General features: G+C 33.2%; 1 protein-coding gene across 2 annotated transcripts in view; it reads right to left on the bottom strand.

Annotated features, from left to right (window-relative positions):
• LOC108750786 overlaps window positions 1–21,524 on the bottom strand; it is a 140,670-nt gene that overhangs the window by 117,221 nt on the left and 1,925 nt on the right. The window lies entirely within an intron of this gene.

Raw genomic sequence — 21,524 nt, forward strand, 5'->3', positions numbered from 1 at the left:
AAATACAAGGATCTCGGTAGAAAAAGATCACACACTCGCAGAAATAATATTGTTAATATGTTCTATACGGGTAATATTTTGAAATCGTAAAAACAGTCACATTTTACGATATATTGTAATAAAGAAATATTTTTTATAACCTATCTTCCGCAGTGCGAATAAATGGAACGCGAGTTTCCAAACATAATCTCTCTGTTTTATTAAAATCATGATGTACGACATACATTGTACGCAATTGTAGTTAATAATTAGCAATAATATATTAAATTATTAATTCAAATAATATATTAAATTATTAATTCTTTAACAAATAATTTTCAATTCATTGTAATTATTTCTTTTGTGTACTGATATCTCATTGAAAATGATCGGCTCACGCGGAAGATAGGTACATCGAGGTTCAATGCACGATGCGCCGAATCGGGGTTACGACAAATCATTACGCCGCGCTTCCGCGATCGTATACGAAAAAGGGTTTACGACCCAAGCGAGTTTAGCGACTTGATACCACGTTTGCTATCTCGGCTCTGAAATTATACATATTGTATTTACCAGATGGTTAAACGTCATGCGGTTATAACAGTTCGAGGTCACGTCTCTTGATTGCGGAAGTATCAAAAAATACGTATGTACATACGTAAAGTACATCACGCGATGAACTATCTTTTGGAGAAAGTATTACACTTTACGATTTCGTGTCTCATGCAAATAATTATATAATTTTGTAAATTTAAGTTTCAGTAGAATAATATTATACTAATATACTAATAAGCATATGTATACATAAAATATTATGTTTTTTGATGTCCATTTCAATGAGTGTGGTCCACTTTGTATGTTAACATTACTTACACTAATATACTAAGGATGCAACGAACTATCTTTCGGAGAAAGCACTTCACTTTGCGACTTCGTGTCTCATGCTAATAAATTGTATGCTTTTGTAAATTTAAATTTTAGCTCAATAATCTTATACTGATATATTAAATAAGCATGTATATATATATATATATATATATATATATATATATATATAATGTATTTCGATATATGTCTAATCCATTTCAACAAATGTTCCATTTTATATGTTGTTACTTACACTAATATATACTAAGCACGCGACGAGCTGTCTCTTTCGGAGAAAGCACTTCACTTTATACGGCTTCATACTCGTATCTTAAATAATTGTATATCTTCATAAATTTAAATTTCAGCTAAATAATTTGATAAGCGTAAGTACATTCATAATATTATGTATTTCAATGTCTATTTTGATGAGTGTATTTCACTTTATATATCGTTCATATCTCGCTCATACATATACTAATTTTAACAAGATTTTAAACACTATTTCAGTCAACTATCAGTTGTTGTTATCACAATTCTCTCTTATTGTCACTACAATCGAATTCAAGTTCCGCAGTAGTTTCAAAAGCTATTCATTATAATTAATTATGAGTAGCGTATCGAGCGCAGGCACGAAAGGCATGAAAAACTATGTATGACGGATTCAGGCGCGCGCAACGGCAATAATAAACGCACGATAATAACGGTGTTCGCGGTACGAATGCAATGCTTTCGCATTCCATTAGCACGCCGTGGCATACTCGGTAAAGTGCAAAATGAAAGACACTCTCCGCTATTTCGGTATCAGCCGCGTAAAGGAGCCGCGACGAAGCGCGCGTCGTTCTCACTTGAGCATCTTCGTACGCAAGGAGTAAATTTATTCCAACACGTACAGACGTGAGGCGTTTACGCCTTGCCGTCTCTTTGTGCCGCGAGAATGAGCCGCGAGATTCGCGGAGAAGACGGACGTCGTTTTCGCGACCAAGCGGAGCCGCTAACCCGAGACCGACATGAAGAGCAAACGATCCGCAGCTGTGTATTCAGTTGCCACTCTCCGCCGTAAACCCGAAACGCCGAACTGTCGAGGATGCTTCTATTTCGGAGATTCAGTAGATCTATTGCTGTGGAAAACGCTAATGCTGTTGCTATGCACCTGTTACCGCACGAACTAAAATTATCGACTGCTCTGTGAGCACGCTTTGTTTCTTCCTTAGAACGAGATGCGGTGATTGATTGTGATAATTCGGAATCATTCTGTATCAAAAGATGATGCTCTTTCCCTCGTCGTAAATATGTACAAAGCATCGCTTTTAACTCCACAATATTCAAATACATAAATAGAAATAAATGTCAATTCATAGATAATTACGAAGTAATTATACGAAAGACGGTTGCAAATATCCTTCGAAAAATTTTATAATTTTTAAAATAATTAATATATTATAAATTTTTTATTTTTGTCTTTTTCAGCTTTATTGTCACATTTATCAAGGTAAATTTCATCCAAGATTGTCTCTTGGGGAGAGATTTTAAATGTCGCAAGATTTTAGACTAATGGTCGTAAATATCGGGTGTATAATGATTTTGTCGCTTAGAATAACAACGTATAACAAAGTGCAACGGTTAAGTGTGTTTCATTTGGCAGATCTCCAACTAACAATGTGTTCGTTTACCTCGATCGATTCTACTGTCTCAAAAGAGGCAAATTGATTGTGCCTTAATTACTTAATTAATGTTCTAAAGTGTATTTATAGAACAGAAAATAATGATATGTATAATGTATCTATATATATTATTTTCCCGGTGTCTCGCAAATTACGGAAACACCACTGACAAAGCAAACATGACGGCCTTCAGCGTTGAAACGGAACAAGGTTTTGTTGGGAAACAAATACTGAAGATTTTTGATTCCGGATAGTGCATTTTCTGCGATCACGCGAGCTCAACTTTGTAAATAAAAGCGTACGAGTACTATGCAAATGCAAAAATAGCATCATTATTCTCTTCAGCCGCGTACACCATGATATTCTCTTTTATCCCGAAGCGATAAATATTTCTGCGAGCACCAGGGTCGGTGTGACAAAAGCACAGGCTTGTTATTCCTGCAAAAATGGTACTGTAGGTGTATGTGTGTGTGAAAATGCAGGCGAAATTAAAAAATGAAAGATCGTGTCGGTCGTCTGCTCGAGCCTCTCATGTTTCTGCACGCCATCCAGATCCATGGATCATCACATATCCTATGGATCAGCAAGAAACAGTATTCGAACGTTTTCATCAAACATTTTCCACTCTGGAAAACTATTTCCTGATTTGATTTACGAAAAGGACGAAAAACTATGAGTGCAAAACCGACAAAGTACAATTAAAATCAGCGTGTACAGTGTCTATGGAGATAATCGTTCGAACTATATTTTACGCGAAATTAAAGCTGATGCAGATATGTCCGCGTTTTTTCGAATTTTACAATCGATTGTCGATAGCCGATTAATGAAAAACCACAGACCAACATGCAATTTTTCACGTCGTGAATTGCTAAATTGTTTCATATCCAGGTAATATCGGTCTTGAGCGAATATCTCTTCCATGAAAAATAGTATTCACTGATATTACATTCTTTATTCTAGCAGTTTAATGTAAATCTTGCGATACGCGCGTATGCGCACGCAATACTGCCGACTAATGGATGAGCTATGCCACTGATGTAAATCGCAGTATAAATCTCGTTTCTCTTCGCTTCGATGGAAACGCGATATTTAAAATTAACGTTTCGACAATCTCGAAAGGGAGATACTCTCTCGATACGCGATAAACTAAAAGCTGCGGAAAAGAGGGAACGCGGTTCTGGATTTAAGCGATCACAATTCCATATTCTGCGCAAAACAGACGGGGATGATAAATTAAAAATCTCGCAATCAATTAAAGCTTGATACTGATATAAAATATATGATATTTAACGTAATATCGACTAACAAGACATACCGTCGGAAATAAATAATCAAAAATAAACGAGGTTTGTCGGAAGCTGTGTCCATGAGGCAAATAATACCTCCGGTTACGACGAGATATTGAATTATTTTCTACTTTCGGCACATCAATAAGATATTATATCGTCGATATTACGCAAAAATATTTTGTTGCTCCAACTAGAATTATTACTGTTTTTTATATTTGATATAAAATTATATATTGTACGCGTAATATTTACAGTACAGTAAATTTTTTAACAATATATACAAGAAATTTTAGGTCTCATGATCAAATATGAATCACTGCTAAATATTATATGAATCACAGTCATCTAATTAAACGTTACAGAGAGACTTTCTTGATAAATTTGAGAAATGGTTCAGATATAAATTCTGTCTCTGTTGTCTATATTGATTAGATACAAAATATATTTAATATCGCAATGTTTCCTAGTTATTTATCCGTTTTAGTTAATTTTTCGCTAACAATTGCAAGATTTTTTTTTTCAGTGATCGAGCGTATATTTAGAGATATACAGAGATGTACGTGAGAAGCTGGGATCGATTGTGACAAGATGCACTGTAACACTCGAGCTCCTTGATTACCTTATATTCCGATCGAGAGAGGAGATGAGATTACGCTCTCTGCAACAGAGAACGATGTAAATCCCTCTCACAAAATATTCAAATTCCAATCCTGCGGGTTTTGAAAGAAGATACTTTTGTAGCAATCTCTCTAGGAAAGTTTATTACGTTTGTTATATGTTTGCTGTTTGCTTTGGAAAAGCTTAATTTCATTGAATTCTCTTGCGTTAATCGAAATCCGTTGCAATTGAAACAGAACAGCTATCGTGTTGCTGCATTATATCGCGTCGTTTGACCGCGTAATACTGAAATTGTTACAGCGGTACAATAAGGGACTGAACCGGTTTTAGCTTGTGTCAGCTATGTATTTACTCTCTATTCTCTATTAGATAGAAAGCGTTTGCGCAATACCTTGTGAAACGTTCAAATCAGCTACTGAGTGAATCGAAATACGATAGTAAGTTATATAATAGCGACTATAGGTTAAGATTCAAATATCTTTATGTATGATAATGTTTCAGATTAAACGCAATCTATATCAATTATCCGCTTGAAGCTTCTATAAATCATTTTTTTACACACGTTGCTATACAAAAAGAACGATTTTGTTAAAACATCTAAAAATGTAGCTTAAATACAGAAAAAATATACTAAAAGTATAAAATACTAAAAATAATTTTGTTATATCATCAAAATAATTACATAAAAATCTCAAGATGATGAACGTTTAGCATTTAGTCAGCATTTAATCAGTTTGAGTAATTATTTTGATGCTATACGATCAAATTATTCGTAAATCTGTATCTAGCTAAATTAGATTATAGCTTTAGCGTTTGTATAAGAATACGATTTTTAAAAGCATTGAGTGGATAATTGATGTAGATATTATTATGTTTAATCTTAAACATTATTGTATATAAAGATATTTACAAAATTATTTTCGAAATAAAATTGCTTTTAGATCTGTATTTAGCTTTAGATCTAAATTATTAGATACTTCAGTCCCAGTCCTTTCCGTGTGGAATTCAAAAGCTGATAGTATATTTTTTATATGTATTACATCTATAAGAATAAGAAGAAAATCCGCAATTCATTACGAAATTAGCTTTCCTTTTTCATCCGTTTTTTTATAATCTCTGTAAAGTTATTAAAATAAAAATAATTCATCTAATTAAATACTTTCTTTCTTTATACGAAATGTGTGCAATTTATCATCGACAGTGATTTCACACAAGTATTAATTTTCTGTTACAAAAAAGCAAATTACTTGAAACGCCATCGCGTTCTCCTATTCTAGTGCTATTAACTTCCAATTATATACCGAGGGTCACTCGCTCTTTGCAACGCACAGTGCTCGCTCGCTCGCTCGCTCATTTCGAAACGCTTCCGAGAGAAGCGTAATTCGATTCCGTATCCTAAATTTACAAGCAAGTGCACATGTCCCTGCTGACGCTGCAGGTCAGCATCCCGCTTCGCTCGTCGGTTTGTGCAGCACGTCGTCGTCGTCGTCGTCGTCGTCGTCGTCGATCGGTCGTCCGTGTTTTTCTCACTCGTATGTCGTATCCCGTCATTGACGTCAACGAGAGACCTAATTTTCGAGTCGTAACTGGAATGGATTCGTCCGTCGGGGGTGGTTTTATGAACGGAAGAGAAACTGTCGAAAGAGCGAATGAGGAATATCCTGGTTCGCGAGCAAGTTAGCGAGAGACTTAGAACGCGCGTGTGTTCCACACGAGACATTAACTTTTCTGCGAGTTGCTGCGTTTTCCGCATCGTCGTAACTTATCCCGAATAGGATTCCGTCGGGACGTACATCGGCACGACGTTCCAGAATACGACAGTTCGGAATTTTTCGTTTTATACACCGGAATGTTTTCGTAACGGAGAAAAAGCACGAGAGAGAAAGAGAGAGTTTCGCTCCATGGATCGCTTGGACGCCGATTATTTCGAACTTGGTCCGTGAGTCTGGGAATCGCCGTTTCTGAGTTCCAACGACATTGTTGTTTCAAATAACGGATTCGAGACGAAGTTGGATCGAAGCGAACATCGGAGGAATTTGAAGAATGCGAAAGAGAGTTAATTCAACACTCTATAGACGGTCGTCGTATGCAAGGCGTGACGGTATCAAACTTTTCTCATAAAGTTATGTCAAATTATAATAATATCGAAATTTTTCCATATTCTCTTCATTAAAGTTTTTACATCATTATTTATGATCACATAAACATGAATTGCAAAAGTTAAAGATTGGGGATGTGGAAAGCTGAAGATCAAAATTTAATCTCAAAGTTGAGAGTATTTAGATATTTGTGTATTTTTTCCATGTAGATTTTTTTATTAAATTTGAACTAAAATTGTTTATGTTTATATACATATATATTTATTTATATTTATGATAAATTGAAATGATTTCAAAACATCATGATATTCGTAAATCGCTTGTGCATTTTCCAAAACTTTATTCTTACAAAAATCCGTAGCTGCAATTTGCTGAAAGCTTTCCCGAGATATATATTTGAATTCCGGTTTCTTATAAATAATCATTAACTGTAGTAACACCACTGCGCGCTTTATTACGGCAGAAACGGAAATGCTTGTGTATAATACGCGATGTATTAATATGCGAGAGTATAAAATGGCTCGTTCGTTTCGGAAAAATGGAAACTAAAAATAGAAATAATAATAGTTCCTTACTTTCGTAAAACTAACATTTTATTTAATGAGAAAATCTGAAAAATACACTTGCAAATCTACTGCATATTAAACAAGTACATTTTTAAGATACACATAAAAATATATGTATATTGTTAATTACTTATTATTACTATCGATATAAAGCATTATTCATTTTTATCTAATATTGTTATTATTGCTATCGTTATCATGGGCACTTTCCTCGAAATACCTATTAATACTTTGCCGGGACCAAAATATGCAGAAATATAAATAAAAGTAAATTACGTTAATGTTTATTTTGAGGTTGGAATATTATTATCTTGATGAGAATTATTATTATTGCATACCTTCACACGACGGTAAATCTACATCTCTGCTACAAAGCTTTTGTAGTATTGTATGATAATACAATAGTCAGAAATTGTTCATGACCAGCTTGGCATTCTCATTAATATGCGAGCAAAGCAATAATGTGATCGCAGTTATAATGTATTTAGTGAAAATAACTCGTTGTGAATACTATCATGATCAACATAATATATTGAAACAAAAGAAATTCTAGGCAGTTCTCTCTCTCTCTCTCTCTCTCTCTCTCTCTCTCTCTCTCTCTCTCTCTCTCTCTCTCTGTCTCTCTTATAATACTCCCGAAATTATAGCATCTATTATGAGTATTATTAATTAACGTAATGTAATAATATCAGCTGTCGATATTATTATTGTGATAAATAAATTTATTATGTTAATTTTATCAGTTTTTATCAATAGCAAAAATATTCTTCGCAAATACTAAATACAGAGTGTTCTACAACTATTGTACAACACTGTAATAATGTATTCTAATAATTTAAATCGCACAATTAAAATTCTAATAGGAAAATGTCCAGGTCACCAATAGTTTTATTATAAACAATCAAAGCGGACAAACACAGAGATTTGCATACTTTTTATAAAATTTGATATAAATTTTTATTATTCAGTTAATTTTATTAATTTGTTTATATAATACAACAAAATAAATGATTACTACTAGATAGATAAACAATTACGTAATATCTGATCAAGCAATGCGTCTATGAAAGATTATGTTCTTCTATACTATTTTTATGTTATTAATTAGATACGTGTGTATACACAACTACGAAAATTTTATGCGTATTTAGTATATTATAATTTTCATAGACTTATTACTTGAAATTCAAATATAATTCGTCACTCACTAATACAATGCGTGGCAGCAAAGTTGATGTAACATTCTATAAAGTACAAATAAAAAACTCGAATTAAAGGAACAAAAAAATATTTCATAAAATTACTATTGCGCATATAATAATTACAAATTATCTATTTTGTGTGTGCAGTATACAAAAGATAATAAATAAAATAATAAATAATATAATAAGTTACTTAACCCATACATAGTTGCTCCGCCGTCACCCGATAACTCCCCGATAACTCCCTGGTCTCTTCTTCCTCTCAGATTCCGTCGTTGCACTCACTCGCGAAAATACAATTACGATCGTACGGCGTACTTTTTATCACTTCGATGAGTGATCCATCTCATAAAAGATTTATTAGGCCTGACCATTGTATCAACGTTACTTTAACTTTAAGCAAGGCTTAAAACTCTTCTTCTGTGTATCTTTCTCGCTTGGCTTTAAAAAGAGAAAAAGAGAAAGAATTTTAAGCCTTGCTTAAAGTCAAAGTAACGGTACAATCGGACCTCAATATTTTGCGTTCTTAATCCGAAAATGACAGATAATGTTACGTCGATAAACGGCTCGTCATCTCGCACGCTCACGAGTCATTGATCGCGAAGGTAATGCGGACTAATAGTTGCTCATTCATAGAAAATGATTACTATACATCACAGCGATTTGTCGTGATCGTATTCCGAAAGGTAATGCGACGACACACGCAACAGCACGCGCCACTTGCTCGTTTGAGTGTCGGTGTCGGATTGATAGAGCGATCTTGTGTACGCAGCGCCAACAACATCAAGGTCGCGTTTGATGAATGTTATCATATGAAATATTTAATGTTTTTTAGAATATTCATAAAATTTTCATATTTTTTTTAGAATATTCATATTCACCTTGTTTCTGACAATGAGATTAGTTTAGGTATGCGATACTATTACACCCATTTTCGCGTAACACATCTATTGCTTAGTCGAAATATACAGTTCACATTCGATTAAATCTAAAAATTATTCATATTATAAATGTCGGAAAATGTCGGATATCCGACTCGAAGAAATTGCCTTCTCGGATATCCGATATCCGGTAATTTTACGATCCGGTGCATCTCTAATTTTTTTACATAAAATTTCCTATTAATAATCAAATTATATTTGCAAATAATTATAGTGCACATAAGAAACTTGCACACCAGAAATCGATTAAGCGATAAAAATCGATATATTATCTCAGCTACAAAAAAATCGATAATAGATAATAAATCAACATACATACAAATTATAATTGACATATTTACGTATTAGTATTATTTACTCTAATTATTATATGTAGCATACGCTATTCAAATATTGCACAGAAACTGTAAAATCTTCATATATCCGCGAATTTAATTTAAATAGATAGTAAATAATAAGCGTATGATTAACATTTACAAATAATAACAATGTTTATTGTTAATAATACAATCACTGCTATTTAGAAGGCTTCAGTTCTAATTTCGGTATGTAAAAAAATCATATATATGTAGCATTGATGATAATCGAAAATAACGATCCAAGAAAAAAATCAATATAACCTGCAACACGATTCGCGCGCATAATTTTGCAATTATAAGCAGAGATTAATTTCAAATCAACTACTCGACTGATCTCTAATACAAATTCGCATTCACGCATCTATCAGATCGGACCTAGCGCGAGAGAAGGTATGGTTTATGCCAATCAACGTTTTCATCCGCGTTGTCAATTGTCGTATCTTGATCCAGCAGAATTCTGAACAACGGAAGCTCGAGGCTCTGACAGCGCGATTACACTTGACGATAATTAATCTGTTATTAAAAAATAGCAAATTTATTCGCTCGCCGAGAAATGGCTGCTGCGCTAATCCACAGCTGTGCGCACTAGACTACAAATTGATAAATTAATAAAAGCCAGGGTGCTCGAAATTAAACCGTCCGTGACACAATATATCAGAAGCGTTGTAATGCGTCATCATACAAATGATATAATTAATTCATTTGTTATTCGCTTAAGCAAAAGTAAAAGATTATGTGTGTGTGTATAATTAAGAAGATTAATGTAAAACTGTTAAAAACCGTAATATAAATTTCAATCATTTTAAATGATTAAATTTGTTGGTAATTTGCAGCTACAAATAAAAAATTGCACCTTAAGGTATCACCGGCTTATCTACGGACTCTGTTAACAAGACGCTCATTAATTCGAGAGAAGACTAGAGTAACAATAACATGTTATCAATGCGCTCGATGGAACATGCATGCACCGTCGACGATTATGCACGATCAGTCCTTTAACACAACAGGTGGTTCTGAGAACAGCGATTGATCGAAGGAACTAGTAATTAATGTAACGTATATAACTCCCTTTATCTCGAACACCTGAGTAATAAATTAGATACATCGTCATCCTGTCGCGTACGCATGAACATGCCTGAATTTGAAATCTATTACCTTCTCTCTCTCTCTCTCTCCCTCCTTCCCCTCTCTGTCTCTTTTCATCGTATGTAAAATTTCTGATTTTCTAAAAATATGTTTTTAATCATACAGATAAATTACCTACGTTTCTCGTAGTTTCAAATAAAATGATTTCATAAGATTGCTCTTCTAAATTTCAAAAATTTTTATACGACACGTTGAAAATAAATTTTTTTTCTGTTTTAATATCCAGGCCGATATGAGAGAATAAAACAGGTCATTCGTATGGACGTGAATATTGGAACGTTGTATTAATTGGGTTTTGAAAACGAATGAAAAAAAATCCCCTCGTTATTTTAAAACGATCAGCTAACATGAAAACTGTGAAAACATTAATAATAATAATAAACACATCATACACATGTCAATTAATATTTTGCATCCCGGTTTTATAAATTCTGAATTATAATTCAAAATTTATACTATAGGTATTTATAAATTATAGGGATTAATAAACAAAAGTGACACTGAACTATGTTCCGATACTTATCTTTCGATTCTCAATCATCTTCCTCCCACTTAAAGGATCTAAAAGAATGTTATATACGAAACATGATAAATAACAACATTTATTATTGTACGAGATTTTGACTAAGAAGGTTATACTTATAACTAAAAATAATAGACGGCTTTATAATACAAGATAAGAATATACCAGATGAGAGGAATTAGGTAAGCAATATCGAGAATTTAATATAATAAGATAAGAAATAATTAAAAATTATAATTCACTTTATAATGCAATCTCACTGTCATGTTTAATTGGTGTAAGAGAGTAAATGGATATGGATCCATAAAATAAGCCTCGGATCTACTAACATATGTTCCACATAATACATCGTAATCTTGGATACAACAATAAAATGCAACTACATTAAGAAGAACAGCTATGGTAATGAAAAATAAAATTTTATATAATTGACGAATGGACGAAATTATAATTTATATAGGTTTAACACATTGTATTAGTTAATTAAGATTGTTTAAATTTGTAAAATTACTGAAGATGACCAGAGTAAAGATCGAAACGTCGTTTGATTGAATAGATTCGATTGATTGAATTTTTAAATATAATTTGTAAATAATATCTTTACGCTAATTTCATTATTCACAACAAAATAACTTGTGTAAGGCTCCAATAGCCGACTCATCTTTTAAGTTTCATTAAAAAATATAACGCTTTGAAAGAAATGTTGAGGACAAATTTCAAAAAAAATCAAGCGTAAAAGCACGCGATTACGGTCAGAAATTAACGATTATGTCGTCTTTTTTTTTTACTTGACGGCGGGGTATCTGCCATCCGCATAGCAGTTTGTCTAATATTCACAGAAAAACGGATTCCTCGCATTATCATTTTAGTTGGCACCTCAAATCAAAGATTGCACCAGCAATGTGCCGATTATCGATTCGAGTCGCCCGCTCGTCAAGTAATCAAGAATCAAGATCCGGCTGCAGCACCTCTTCTCGAATTCTGTCTGCACTTCGTTTTTCTTATCTCCCCTGGGGAAAGAGGTAGAGGGAATGGTCTTCCGGCGAGGAAACGCCGCTAACGAAAGTAAATTCTCACGACCAATCACTTTTCGCCGTGCGAAAAGTATCGATAGATATTTTATCCACGAACTTTTGCTCCGTATAGCCACATCAAGATTTCACGATAAGTTACAACGGTTTGAATTCTTTTTCACAAAAAGCCAGTTCTTAAATAAATAAATAATCAAAATAAGTAGATTGTTGATCTTTTTATATTTCAACTTGTTTTTAATTTTTTAAAATAAATTCATCGCGTTCTCTCATCGATAACTTTCAATATACAGATACGGAGATTACGTTTCTACGATAAACCACCCTTGTGAAATTGTCGCTCAAAGGTATACGGCTATCTCATTTTCAGCGCCCGAGGAAAATTGACATTCTCGCGTCACATTTCACATACATATTGCTCTTGCATATATGCAGCTTTAACAGACCTTGTTGCAACACAACACGTTATTAGCATCGATTAACAAAGTGTCTCAACTATCATACACTGTGAGATCCATACAAGCTTGCTCTTAGTGAAGTAAATAGTGCTATTAAAATCTTTCTCCTCCTCTTTTTTCTTTAAAGTATTTAATTGTAAATAAAACAATATTTCACATAATACTACTGCAAATTTATCTAACGAAAGGTATTTCTGAAATAATAGCATTTATTATTTTAGAAAGATTTTTTGCTAGATAAATTTGCAATATTATGTGAGACAATGTTTTATTTGAAATTAAATATTTTACAGAAAAGATATAATATATTATATATATTATATAAAAAATTATATACAGTATAATATAATATTATATATTACGTATACATTCTTTATTACAAAACATTTTTTTATTTTCAATCACTATCTCTCACAGTGAGAAATTCTAAGAATAAAGAATTTACCATTCTTTCGTTCCATAGAAAAATAAGGGGAAAAAGCAGAGACTGAATTCAGGGAATCCTATACTTCCGCGTGTATTTAATGTCTCTATTGGAAAATATGAGATTTTTTAAGTAAACGAAAAAGAATAATTTGTCCTTTTTTGCAAAAAATTCGCAGGTCTTAAAAAAGAATTGCGCGAATGACGAGACGACGATATTTGTAGATAAACGGCCGCATCTCGCGACACTCTATTATGCAACGTAATGTCAGCAGATGCTGCATAATACAGCGACAGGAAGAAACAAGACGAAGATCGGAATAAGGAGGCAGGGCGATTATTAATTCACACTTTATCGTCGCTTTCCGTTTCGGGATAGTAAAACGGGAAGAAACGGACGGAAGAGAGGAGAGAAAGGAACGGATGTTGAATCGGACAGTAAGGCTAAAGGAAAATTCGTCGTAGTCGCGTGTTTCCGCTTTACAAAGAAATGTCAGAAATGGGACGCGATTTCAATGATAAATAGATTTTAATCAAACGCGTTCCAAAAGGAAATAATGCGCGCGTTATCACTTCACGGTATGCATTAACGATGAACTTAATTAGGTCATTGTCATTCGTTTTCAAGCGACCGAACCGATTTCGTCGTCGAGATATCTTCTTCAAAAGCATCAATCTATCAAGAAATTTATCAGGATTGAAATGAAATAATAAATCAAATTACTATCATTGATGAAAGAAAAAAAAAGCGTAGACTGTAATTTTCTTATAAATCTGTAAACATAGACCGGTATTCTTTTTAAGAAACGTTACAACAAACGTTGTAATGTTTTAAGATGCTAATACGGCCCTCTGGTTGGTTCGTGACATCTTAAGACTGTACCTGAAAGTCTTAAATGTAGAGAACTATGAATATCGACCACAGTATGGATAGACCGAGCATATATTATCTGCTTCTCTCTATAAAAACGTGATGTTTATGAATGGTGTGACTGCGACAGAAGAGGGAGCGTACTGACATGTTTTCTCTAGTTCTTCGGATATGCGAAGTTGTTTAATTGCTAGCAAAAATTGTCAGCATGACAGAGCAGATAACAGGTTTGGGACAGGTTATATTATAATATATTGTACACAACATTATATTAATTTAAAAAATGCGCGATAATATATATCATATCATAAGTATTTATTATTATTAAATTAATAACGTACATATAACATTGCAATTATAAAATCTCCGACATTTATTTTTCAATATCTTGTTTTTTTAATTATGCAATGTATTTTTTATCAATTTTAGTATCAATGTGATTTATTGATTAAAAAAGTACCTCATGTTTGCTAGCAAACAATGCAAGCGCGAAAAGCAGAAAAAGCATTGTCAGTACATTCCCTCTTCTGTCGCAGTCCCATTCGCTGATAACAATGAAAAGTTGGCAGTTCAGTCTATTCTATTGCATGTTTATAAAACGTGCGTGCGATCGAAAGTTTTTCGTTAATAAAACACGATTTGTTGTCGACATCGACTCGGATAACGATGTAGAAAAATGTCGATAGACATTTACTCGTTTTAGCGAAAGTCTATACATACGTTTTAGAACAGTAAACTAAACGTTGAGTTAAGCTGCGATTGATATGATTTGTGATGGCTAAATGTATAAATCATCGCAAAAAAATCACTATTTTCGCCTCGTAAATGTATTGTAAATTATTGCGAATTATTCATGAGAAGAATGCAAATTCACAGCGTCCTATTTTTTACATTCATCTTTTAAGATTCTCAAAAATAAATCTTTCAGAAAACAGAGTAAAAGTTTTTACCATAAACAAGCAAATTAAGGAAAAAGGCTCATTGTTAGTGCAACCTCTACATTTTTGTATTTTATAGTTAGTTTACCGAGCGGGTCGGAATATCTAAAAATGTATAATGAAGTAGATTTATCAGGCGAAATAAATATGAGAGATTAAAATTATATATACAGGCCACATTTCCAGAGAGTTTCGCAGAGTTATTACAGAGAAAGAGTGCAATATCTTTCACGGCGAGTGTTTGCGGACTATACATTTAGCTTTATCGCGACAGTATTTAAGGCAATAAGTCATGCCGTTGAGAATCTTTCTGTCGACATTGGCGAACGTAGCGCGACTCGCATAAATTCAGGCGTCTTTGACAAACGAGCATATGTCAGTGTTAAATATAGAGAAATAAAATCAAATTCTTATATGATAATGCGTTTCAGTAAAATTTAGTGAGCAATAAAAACGTTAATTTCCGGTTTATAAAAGATCTTGTCGATTTTGTCTTTTTGTTTTTGCGATAAAATCAATCTACTTTCGTCGTTAACATAACTTAATTGATTTCTGATTCATTTTACAGGATGAGGACAACTTCCAGCGAAAAATTTGGAATTTCGCGCGTCAAACTTATTTAAAAGAATTATTTAAGAAACAAATACACACACACACATATATATATATATACATATATACTACATATATACACATATATAGTCTTATTTTAGTTTATTCTAGAAATAAAAAAATTATTGTTACAGTCAAAAATATATAATTAACAGTATAAAAACTTTTTGTTTGGAATATAACACAAAATTTTACCTCTCCTCTCTTCTATAAGAAATTTTAAAAATTACAAACATAAATTTTTGCATAATGGAAAAAATTTTTCTCAGAAAAACTAATCAAGAAAATGGATTTCTGTTTCCTTCTTTTATAAAAATATAATATATGCTTCATTAATTAATTACTAATCATCTATCGAGATGTTTATTTATTATCTGCAAGTTATGCTTTTCTTTTAAATAAACCTATTCTTTCCACGGAAAAACAGTGATGTCGTCCCGTTTTACCAGATCGCACTTTATCCGTGAGAGATGAGACCTTAACCAAGCTAGATCAAGGCACACATACATAGGTATATTCCTCATTAAGCCATCGAAGTAGCGAGCGTAATTACAAGAGTAAATCCTTGCTAGTAGTTATCCCGCCAGTATGCCCGCTCATTAATCGAAGGATAATTACGTGCGGACTTCATCAAACTCATCTTGCGAGTGCGCGACGCCTCTCAACTTTCGTGTCGCCGACATAAATCGATTTATACCGTTTCGTCAATCAGCGCGCGTCGTGCTCTCTGCACTTGACACATGTATATATATATATCACCGATTAAGGGATCATCTTCGCCAACACGGCGAAGTTTAATTGGATCTTGTGCCTACACTCGAGTACTAAGGGAGATGCGCATATTATTTATGAGACGAGAGCGAGCGCTTCGCGTATTGCAAATTATATTGAGAGCAAATTATATCTGAAGCCCTTTGTTTTGTTCGTCTTTAAGTGCTGACAAAGTCGAAGAAAGAGAAACATAGTCGGAAGAGAATTTCAACTCAATTGCGAAACGACAATAGCGATGCTGAAATTCCTTAGATCTATCTTTCTTAATTATCTCTTTTTATTATTTTCATCATTTACTACATTTACTAGTGTGTAATAATGAACGTTAGAAAATTACGGTAAACATTCTGGAACGTTGTTTAGACGTTCTTCAGATTTTCTCTGAGAAGAAATCAAGCTTTTAGTATGTCGTATAATAAACAATTTAATTGCGAAAGAATGTATGTCACAAAATTAAACCGGTTAAAAACTTTACCACTATTCACATTTTCTTCTGCTCTGCAACCAAAGTGTCTGTGTAACAGGTATAAAGAGGAACTTTCAGAACATATTTTATGTGTTCGTCGTGGCCGCTAATCATATTAATTACGCGTCGAAAAACGCCACTTGCAGACCGTCGCATCGTGAAGCTTTAAAAAAAAAAAGTAAAAGCGTCTAATTGTAAATGAAAAAAGTTAACGCTTGAAATATTGGAATGTGCGCAGAGGACTCCATCGACTCTAATTGGATCGTCCTTCTTGCCCGGTTGCCAAGAATTACACGTTAAAATCCTGTAGCAAAGTGCGCATGTTGATATACTTTCTGCCCGATGTGCAAATATAGACGAGTTGGCTTCTCTTTACGTTTATTTGCAAGATGCAAAGCTCCAGGATGACACACAGAAAGAGACGACTAATTAAGCAAAGCGACTCAAAGAGTAGCGACGTAGAAAGAGAATCTTTGTGCGGGGTATCTGATCAAAAACAAGTACTAAATATAATGCGCGTCAGCTTACAAGTTTCTTCACGTGTATTTATTTATATTTCTTACTACCCATTTTATTCATCTCACGATCAATAACGCCTAATTAATTCAAATTATAATTATTCGGTTTTATTAACGTTCGAAATTCAGTTTCATATTTTTTATAAAAATTTAATTTTATAAAAAATTAAAATGATACTCTTCATAAGGAAAATTCGTTTTCACCCCTTCCTTGCTATCTTGTACATATTATTCTTCAAGGCACAGAACTTTCAATCCCCAAACAAAAAGTTAGCTATAACAAATTCCGTTACCCGAATCAATTACGTACTCCAACTTAGCAGCGGTACTTTCTGGAGCGAGGAAATTAATGATGCATCCCGACGGTCGGAATTATCCAACGAAGGAAAACGACCATGAGTCACGTGACGCACTCCTTCATTTTACGGGAGATCGTGAACCACGATGAAAAAAAGATGAACCACGATATCCGGCTGTAATATCCCCAAGTAGAATGGCGCTTTTATGTCCCGTCATCATCGTACATCGTTTTCCGGACAGATTTCAGACTAGGTTTCGTTGCTACAAGCGATGTTGCATGCGAGGACGTACGCGAGGACAACAAGCATTCAGCCGCTTGACAGAGCTATTCTTTCGTTCATCGTGCACGAAATGAACATCCGCCTCGTCACTTTGTCGCACATGACGCACCGCGTGAAACAATAGTTATTTCCGCATGCCTAAATAAGTGACATAAATTTCGTGTCACTTTATCAATGCTGCACAACAACTATAATATTTCCTTTGCTAAACTCGCTGACATTATTTAAGATTTATTTATAGAGTAAGGATGTCAAAATCGCACTATCTCGCCTAAAGATTCAATTATTATACTTACACATTTTCTTACAGATTAGTTGAGAATTACATGTATTACTTAATGCTGCTATGTTACATTCGTGACATGAAGCACAGTAGAATTATTATTTAATTACATCATAGAAAAAAGAAAAAAGATATATAGTTTATAGTTTTAGTATAAAGATTATAGTTCATTAAAAAACTTAATATTTTTATAAGCCTTTATGAGAAAAAAATGCGATTTCGGCAACTTTACCTTACAATATATTTTTTAAATATTGCATGCATTATTACTTTTATTACACACATATCTATATCATTATAATATTATACTTATATTATTTTTGCACTCGTTATTATTTAATAATTGCATTACTTGTTATCACGAGTATGTGTATTACAAGACTCTATGTGCGATTATACCATAATTGTGATGAATATTATATCCTTATTAATATATCTCCTCTTTAAATGATTAAATAAACGCTGTTCACTGATTGTTCGTATAATAAAAATGTTAAAATAAGTGGAAATAATCATTGAATCAATTTTTAATTAAAGTCCAATTTATCTCTCCCATGTTTCATCTTATTTAATCTATGCACGTTGCAACCCGGATAATATCGATGCAATTGTGCTAGTCTACTCTCATTATTGGAAGAAGATACGTGTAAACGCATATTAGAAAACGTGCTGCGTTGAACGAATATACTGCATTGAGCGAACGTGTTGCAATGAGCAATGGAATACGTGATGGAATATAAGCGATAATAGTGGTTTAGAAAAAATGTTGTTTTTAGCGGTTAATACATCCAGCCATCGCGTGCTAACATACAAAATGCATGCTTGCAAAGCCGATATCAATCATATCGCAATAAAATCTTTATTAGGTAATACAGATGACTATAATATAGACATTAAAAATGATTAAAACTCATTTACAATGCAACCAGAAAACAGTTAACTATATTTTATTATTTATTTTCTAACACATAGAAAATGTATGAACTCTATTTCTATGAATGATATAATTTTATATACTCCCGTAATCTCCCCGAATTCTTTTGTGATTAATTAATTATTCAAGTTTATAATTAGCTCACATAATTTAAATTAAAAAAAAAAAGGATCCTACAAAAAAAAATGTTATAGAATACGCAGATAGCACAAAGAGAAAAAGAACAGAGAGTTCAAAAAGAATTCAGTATGTTCGTACGTCATTAATTCTGAGTTCCTTTTCAGATGTAAAAAGAATCCTTTTGTTGAAAAGTCCAAAAAAGAATTCTTTTTGTATCTGAAAATGAACTCAGAATTTATGACATACGGCTGAATTCTTTTTGAATTTTTTAAACCCTCTGTACTATCTGAATATTGATGAATACACTACGTAATATACATAATACACTACATAAACTATTCTTCACAGAGTCAATTACGCGATTCACTGAATTATAAACCTTGTATTAAAAACTCAAAGATTTATGCTGGAGCACGTTCAAATTTTCATCCAAGTGCATTTTGTCCTTGTTTAATATACTGTGAACACTAAGAATAAAATGATACCTGGGTGGCACTCGGGTGAGAATTTGAATATAGGATGATATAGTTATGTCAGCGCGTACACAAAAGATATCGCTCGTAAAACTTTTGATATATTGTACGTGTATGCTTGCGAAAAGTCAGATTTAAAATTTTCACCGTCCAGCTTCCGACAATTTTTCGAGATTCAACAAGCGTACTTACTCGAGTTTCTGCGAGCAACGCGCACTATTTTAATAATAGTTTCTGTCAACTTAGTTACATGCTACACGGACAGACATGTTGCTTTCGTATTCCGTTTATGTTTTATTTGATGAATTTTATTTATCAAATCTCAGGAGAAACGTTAAGACCGACCATTATTTTCGGACAACAATAAAATCAAGGAATCGATGTAATATTTCATATATAATCAAATAATTATTGTGTTTCAAATTCATTGAATTATACAAAAATCGGCAAATTTTGAATTAAACTTGGAGTGAACAAGCACTCGATATTTAAGAAAAAAACCGTTTTTTTAATTAAAAAAGAAATTTATTATGGACAAATACCTTTTAGATATTAATTCAACAATTTTATTATTATTATTCGATAACAAATATGCTTCTCTGGAGAAATTAATTATTTAACTTTAATTTGGTAGAAATATATACAAAGTATACGAGACATAATAAACAATGTATATTTAGTTTCGTTGATTTTATTTAAGAGATGCAATATATTATTGTCCAATCTGCTTTCACTCTAGTTTTCAGCGTGACTCATTCCAAGATATATATTCAATTGTCGCGGAAAATTGCCTGAGGAAGAAGTCGGAAGAAGAAAGTCCATAATCCGTCTTAAAGAGTACACGAACCGCGTGCTATCGCAACGCGGCGATAAATTCAGTTTACGAACCCGAGAGTGTTCGCGTCAAAACCTTCATCGGGACGAAAAGAAAACTAGGAACGAGTTTCGTGACCACAGGCTACGCGATTTTGCCGCGAGGTAATCCAAAGCCAGGCGCGATAAGTCAGTGGGTTAAATCCCTTCCCGCGATGTGGAAGTGAGGAGGAAGGGTTGAGAGCTCGGTCGCCCACTTCACTCGAGGACGTTTCCTCGGGTGCCCGAGGCCATTACGATAATCAACGGTTGGAAACCGCGTAGCGAGTACGTAATTTTGGTTCATAATTTTGTTCTCTTTCCTACCGGTGGTGCATTTTTACGAACCGGCTAGGAAGATTATCCGTACAACAGAACAAAACGCAAAACTATCTTTGTAAAAAAAAAGTTCGGACATAAATACCGGCGTAAATACCGGACATTATTAAATCCGTAAATGGTATACGAGTATTTTGTGATGCAATTGCAGCAAAATAATAACTATAATAAGATTTTAATGTGCGAACTGGATATTGGTTCTAAAAATCTTTCAGACCCATAGTTTGAAAAAACACGGAAAAAAAATTTGCTGAAGCATCTAAAAATTTTGTTAGATACTGATCTGAAGATAATTTCGTTAGACTATTGAAATAATTATGTAGGACGCTCAAACTGATTGATAGCATGTCAAAATTTTTTGCTCATCGTGTCTGAAATTTCGACGTAATTATTTTGATAGTTCAATAAAATTATTTTCAGATCTGCATTTGGCTAAATTTTTAAGTACTTCAGCAAATTCTTTACGTAAAGCTGTGACTCGTTTTATAAGTATCATATATTTTCAGCTTTATATAAAAACTGCATGAACTCGACTTATTTGATCTCAAAATAGATACAGATAATATTTGAAAGGATATTTGCATTAGAAGAGTTATGTGCG

Source organism: Trachymyrmex septentrionalis, unplaced genomic scaffold (assembly GCF_001594115.1).
Source record: "Trachymyrmex septentrionalis isolate Tsep2-gDNA-1 unplaced genomic scaffold, Tsep1.0 scaffold37, whole genome shotgun sequence".
NCBI lineage: Eukaryota > Metazoa > Arthropoda > Insecta > Hymenoptera > Formicidae > Trachymyrmex > Trachymyrmex septentrionalis.